At 40.2% G+C, this 6283-nt stretch overlaps 1 non-coding gene across 1 annotated transcript; it reads right to left on the bottom strand.

The window, feature by feature from the left end:
• Positions 1 to 4008: 4008 nt before the first annotated feature.
• trnal-aag (transfer RNA leucine (anticodon AAG)) lies at positions 4009 to 4090 on the bottom strand. Its single transcript has one exon. It is a non-coding gene; the product is annotated as a tRNA-Leu (tRNA).
• Between the last annotated feature and the right edge of the window lie 2193 nt (positions 4091 to 6283).

Here is a 6283-nt window from a genome sequence, read left to right as displayed (position 1 = left end):
ACTTAAAAATCCTCAGTGTTTAATGGAGGATATCCTTGGCAGGTGTAAAGGCCTCCATAATCCATTGTTAATCACTCCTTCAGATGAAGGTCCACCCTCCTGCAGAATGAGGTATCATCTCTAGTCAAACACACCTGGGTCATCTAATAAAGGCCTTGGTGGTTACTTAAAAATATGTGTTGAAACAAAACCCTGCAAGAAGGGTGTTTTAATGGAGTAGGACTGAGTTGCCTGCCTTAGATGCCAGGATCACATCATCATCAAGGAGCAATTGCTGCATCATTCTCGACTAACTACCTGACTCCCGTATTAACAACTTTCCTTAAGGGACTTGCTGCTGTCAGTGTAAGCAAATTCTCAAGTTTCAACTTCTTGCACTGAGTGTAGTTACACAGGTCAATATGAAACAGACACAGACCAAATGAGCACCTTCAGAGGGCCTACTTAATGCTACATAATCCATTTAAAATCATACCTGGTAGTGGTGGGATTTGAAGCAGGGTGAAGCAATTCACCCACTGTACTTAAAAATCCTCAGTGATTAATGGAGGATATCCTTGGCAGGTGTAAAGGCCTCCATAATCCATTGTTAATCACTCCTTCAGATGAAGGTCCATCCTCCTGCAGAATGAGGTATCATCTCTAGTCAAACACACCTGGGTCATCTAATAAAGGCCTTGGTGGTTACTTAAAAATATGTGTTGAAACAAAACCCTGCAAGAAGGGTGTTTTAATGGAGTAGGACTGAGTTGCCTGCCTTAGATTTTGGAAAAAGTAGTGGCATGCCAGCTGACTTCCTTTATGGAGCAGCACAACCTATTTGATATTTTTCAGTCTGGTTTCCGGAAAATGCACTCCACTGAAACAGCTCTTATCAAAGTCTCTAGTGATGTGATGATGGCAGCGGACACTGGCCGCTACACTGTACTTGTACTTCTCGATTTGAGTTCTGCCTTTGACACGGTAGATCACAGTATACTTATCAACCGGCTTCAAAATGAGATGGGACTATCTGGATCTGTCCTACAGTGGTTCTCTTCCTATATTCAAGACAGAACCTTTAATGTTTCTATAAACAATGTACAGTCAGATGTGACCAATTTGTCCTCGTGGAGTGGCACAAGGGTCAGTTTTGGGGCCTATTTTGTTTTTACTGTACATTTTGCCACTTGGTCATATTATGGGTTGTTTTAAGGATGTATCGTATCATCTTTATGCCGATGATGTCCAGTTGTATTGTTCTTTTAATGATGCTGAGTTCCATCGATTGTCACTGTTCTTAGAGTGTGTGTCCTCTATCAAAGACTGGCTGGCCACAAACTTTTTGCAGATAAATGCAAGTAAGACTGAAACATTGATCTTTGCTCCAGACCATAAGATCCCGGTGATCAAACAGCACCTTGGCTCCCTTGGCTCCTCTGTCAAATCCAGCCTCAGAAACCTGGGGGTTGTGTTTGACCAGGCCATGTCTTTGGAGATACACTCAAAACAGCTTGTCCGAAACTGCCTCTATCACCTCAGGAATATCTCTAAGATACGTAAAATGTTGTCAAAGAAGGATCTGGAAATTATTATTCATGCTTTCATATCAACTAGACTTGATTATTGCAACTCTCTCTTTACCTTCATGAATAAGTCTGCTGTGAACAAGCTGCAAATGGTTCAAAATTGTGCTGCTAGACTTTTAACTGGTGCCCCAAGAAGGTCTCATATCACTCCCGTTTTGTTGACTCTCCACTGGCTCCCTGTAAAATATAGGATTGATTTTAAGATTTTATTGCTGACTTTTAGGACATTAAATAGTCAGGCCCCACAGTACATCAAGGTCCTTTTGAGTCAGCACTCCTCTAGCCGCACTCTTCGGTCTTCTGGCCAGAACCTTCTTATGGTCCCCAAGACTCGTTATAAAACCCGTGGGGACCTGTCTTTTCAGTCTGTTGCCCCCAGACTGTGGAACGCCCTGCCCCTGTCTCTGCGTCTGGCTGACTCTGTTGACTCTTTTAAAAAAGATCTGAAGACTTGTTTATTTAAGAAGGCTTTTGGTTGATGGGTTTTAACTAGTGTCACTTTGATTTTACATATGTATTGTATATATTTTTATATTGTTTATATAAGATTTTGCTTTTACCTTTCTCGTGTACAGCACTTTGTGATTTTATCTGTGAAAAGCGCTTTAGAAATAAACTTTACTTACTTACTTACTTACTTAGATGCCAGGATCACATCATCATCAAGGAGCAATTGCTGCATCATTCTCAACTAACTACCTGACTCCTGTATTAACAACTTTCCTTAAGGGACTTGCTGCTGTCAGTGTAAGCAAATTCTCAAGTTTCAACTTCTTGCACTGAGTGTAGTTTGTAACGGTGGCAGCTCCCAAGAAGCACAATTTAAATCAAATGAGTAAATAAATTGATCTAAACAAAGTTTTCGGGTGCCAGACAGGAGTAAGCCTGTCAATATACAAAATGATGCCACGGATAAGCTCTAAAAGCCACCAGCTACATACATACAAAATAAATGTATCTTTTTACTTTGTACGTTTTGGCTCTCTACACCAACATAAATAACAAGGCAAGAGAAAATAGGTTTCAAGTCAAGTTCAGGTTATATTTTTTTGTAACCAAAATCAACACATTACAGTTACCTTTCTACACCTTGATTTAAACACTTGCAAATAATAAAAAAAAGGGAAAACAACAAAAACCAAACAAGATAATGAAATAAAGAAATATATAAATGGCAGAGGATCCGCTCCAATCCCGCATTTAATATGGTAGATTCAGGAGTCCAGATCTCATCAACAACCATAAAAGAAAAAAGAAATAAAAAGGAAAAGACAACAATATTAAATGTCAAATACTGTTCCCTCTGGCAGGATAATAGTACTTAAGGAAAACAAAAATTCATATACTCACGCAACTATTGACTGATAGGCATGAATGAATGTGTTGGCGGAAGTGGCGCTGGTGTTTGTTTGTATGTGTGAAGCAAGCCACACAGCTGAACCGCTACTCTTGATAATTAGGGGGTCACAGCTTTGGTCGGGGAATCGCAAGTAACGTTTACCAGGAAAGTGAGGATATCTGGGCTGAATTCCTTCAGCGTTTGAGTTCACCCACGCTCTGCACTGGAATTCGAAGCTCGAGCACGATTCCTCTGAACACTCTCGCAATCGCTCCAGCCCTAAACACAGCGTGCGCTCAGCTGATGAGACGGCGTCTTTCTCCACTCAGGTATTCGCTTTGCACTCTCTCTCCTTACTTCCCAACAACCCTCCTTTGATGACTCCGCCTTATATATACACGCGACCATTAACTCCCATCCGTTAATTACGGTCATATTTTCTTTGAGGGGCGGCAACAACAAAAGATTGTTTTGTTTTGTTTTTAGCTCCGCCACAAGTTACACAGGTCAATATGAAACAGACACAGACCAAATGAGCACCTTCAGAGGGCCTACTTAATGTTACATTATCCATTTAAAATCATAACTGGCAGTGGTGGGATTTGAAACCACGCCTCCAAAGAGACTGGAGCCTAAATCAAGCGCCTTAGACCCCTCGGCCACACTACCATACAAATCCGCAGTTTCACATTCACGTTCTGTAAAAAGACATTTTTGAAGCAAGTCACCCACAGTATATAAAACTCCTCAATGTTCCTCAGCGCCTTAGATCCCTCGGCCAGACCATCATGGAAAAGGCATACACTGATTCTCCCCTACATTCTGATATAGTGGAAAAGTTTGGTTCGGTTCATCTCTATGAAACCTTCATTTTCCTCGAAGAAAAGCAAAGACTGCCCAGTTGAGATAACATAATGCGTCACAGAGAGAGTGTTCTTATCTTGTTTTTTTATGCTTAACCCTCATTCTTCCACTCAATACTGATACTGCCAAACCTTCAGTCAATTCACCTTCATTATGAACAGTCATAGTGACTTGAACTGCTGAGCCTTGAACTCCACGTGGTACAAGATGACACAGCAGAATTCAAAAAGTACACTCTGGCAGCAGCGGGATTCGAACCCACGCCCCCGAAGGGACTGGAGCCTTAATCCAGCACCTTGGACCACTCGGCCACTCTACCCTTCTTTCAGAGTTGCCGTAGGCTTTTTTCAGACAATTGTTTCCATGTCTAGTTGTGAAACAATTCACCCACAGTACTTAAAAATCCTCAGTGTTTAATGGAGGATATCCTTGGCAGGTGTAAAGGCCTCCATAATCCATTGTTAATCACACTGTAGAGTATGAACGGAAAATCATGAACTCATTAACTCTGAATGCAATGCACACATTTATGCGAAGGCTCCTAAACCCACACCCTGTGACTCCCCATCTAAATCATGAGGTAGTGCCAGCAAGTCTGGGAATTAGAATGCTTCTTGACGTTTTTACAACCCAAAGAGCCTCTCCAGAGACACTCGTGATATCGCCATCTACACACTGAAAATCTATACACACACACGTTCATACCATTTAAAACCAAGAAATGGCTTATTTTTAAGGAAATATGTTTTATTCACGTATGCTTGGGTATTTCTGCTGTTATATCAAACTAGTTAAGATTGTTTAGTTGCGTAGTTAAACTCTGAGTGCTTATATAAAGAGTCTAAGAATATATATTCACTTTTAAGTGTACCAAATACAAGTTTCTTGGTATCAAATTAAACCTTACGACTCGCCCTAGCTGAATATATATATATATATATAAGGTTACATTAAAATGTATTCTGCTATGTTTTACCATCTTTTGAGTGATTCAAACCACATCCGGGACCCTGTTGTAAATTAGACAAATGACCAGCCTTGACAAGACAAAGGGAACCTCCTCGCACCAAAACTGAGGAGCCTCATTGGGTCATTCCTCCCAAAGGAGGCGTGACCTCCCTACCTTAAAAGTCAGGATCTGGTGTGGAATCACTCTCTTCCTCTCTTCTCTTAACTCTCTTGTCTCTTTTATCCGTTTTTGCTCTCTTGCTTTCTTATTCTGGTACTCTTCTGAACCTCTTCAAGTGTTCTTCAACTTCAACTTCAAGCTCTCTCGTTTTTCTTTCTTTGTCTTTTATTTTATTTGGCGTTTATCTCAGTCTTTTCCTTGTCTTCGGACAAAACTCAGCTCCCTCAGTCAACAACTACTCTTTAAGATGTTTTGAACTTCCCGCGAGTGATCCACGCTCGAGAAGCACCAAGAGAAATCCTCCATCTCACGGACGCAACGAGGACATTCACGCACACACGCAGTCTTGTTCAGCGACACAAAGGTCCATTTTGCAAGTATTATCCCATCTAAATTCAAATGCGTTAAAGTGTGTAAGTCCCTTGCTGGCTCTTAAGGTTTAACTGTTGTAACAAGTTTGCTATCATTTTCCTTACTGTTTTACTTTGTTCTATGTTAAATGTTTGTTGTTAAATGTGTTCTATGTTTGTTTAAGTGTAGTGATATATCCTAGTTCCTTGTATTAAACCCAATTATACGCTTGATTGTCTATGTTTGTTGGTCATAAAGCAAAGCCTCTTTAATGTGCGATCTAAAGCTACGAGCTGATATTATCAAAGTAAGTTAACGTGGTTTGATTAAGTGAGCTTATACTAAGAATAAACCTTCTGGAGAATTGATCAAGAGTGTCGAGCAAAGTGGTTCGGTGGATGAACTGATTGGTTGCGGTACGGGTTAATTCCATTAAGGTGTTCTGAAAATTAATACAGCCTGTCTACATATGATGTATATTCCTAATTAATTATCATTTGTTGTGTTAATTATCTATATATATCTGAAGCAGACTTTTGGGCTATATAACCCCTGTTTTGGGGCAATTTAGAATGTATTGGTATCTCGTTCAAACCGTATGATTAATCATTGATTACAATCATTAATATTAATTGTACATTCCCCAAACCTGAACCAAGAAACCCTACATAATGGTGGAGAATAATGCGGGCACATTTTAAGCTTTGTTTTGTGAACTAATGCATTGTCAATTTTGTGTATTTTTGTTGTTAATACTGTACGCGAGCGCGCCGAACTGAAAGGCACAAAGCCGATTCTCAGTTCAGCATTTAACAGCGGCTAAATATATGTCTAACATTTATTTTTGCCGCTGTTGATTGCCACAATAAACTGCAGTCCATAATACTAAATTGTTCCGGTAAAGACAAAGAAATCTCTTTGCTGTGGGACATTTTATTTTAGTGTTATCGAAATCACCTGTCTAGAACGAGTCTCTTCTTTCAGCGTGATATAAAACTGTTATGGGCGAGTTTCCCCAAACAGGTAAAGGCC

This window comes from Xyrauchen texanus, chromosome 40 (assembly GCF_025860055.1).
Source record: "Xyrauchen texanus isolate HMW12.3.18 chromosome 40, RBS_HiC_50CHRs, whole genome shotgun sequence".
NCBI lineage: Eukaryota > Metazoa > Chordata > Actinopteri > Cypriniformes > Catostomidae > Xyrauchen > Xyrauchen texanus.
The sequence above is the reverse complement of the archived record's forward strand: the minus strand, read 5'-3'. Positions and strand labels throughout refer to the sequence as shown.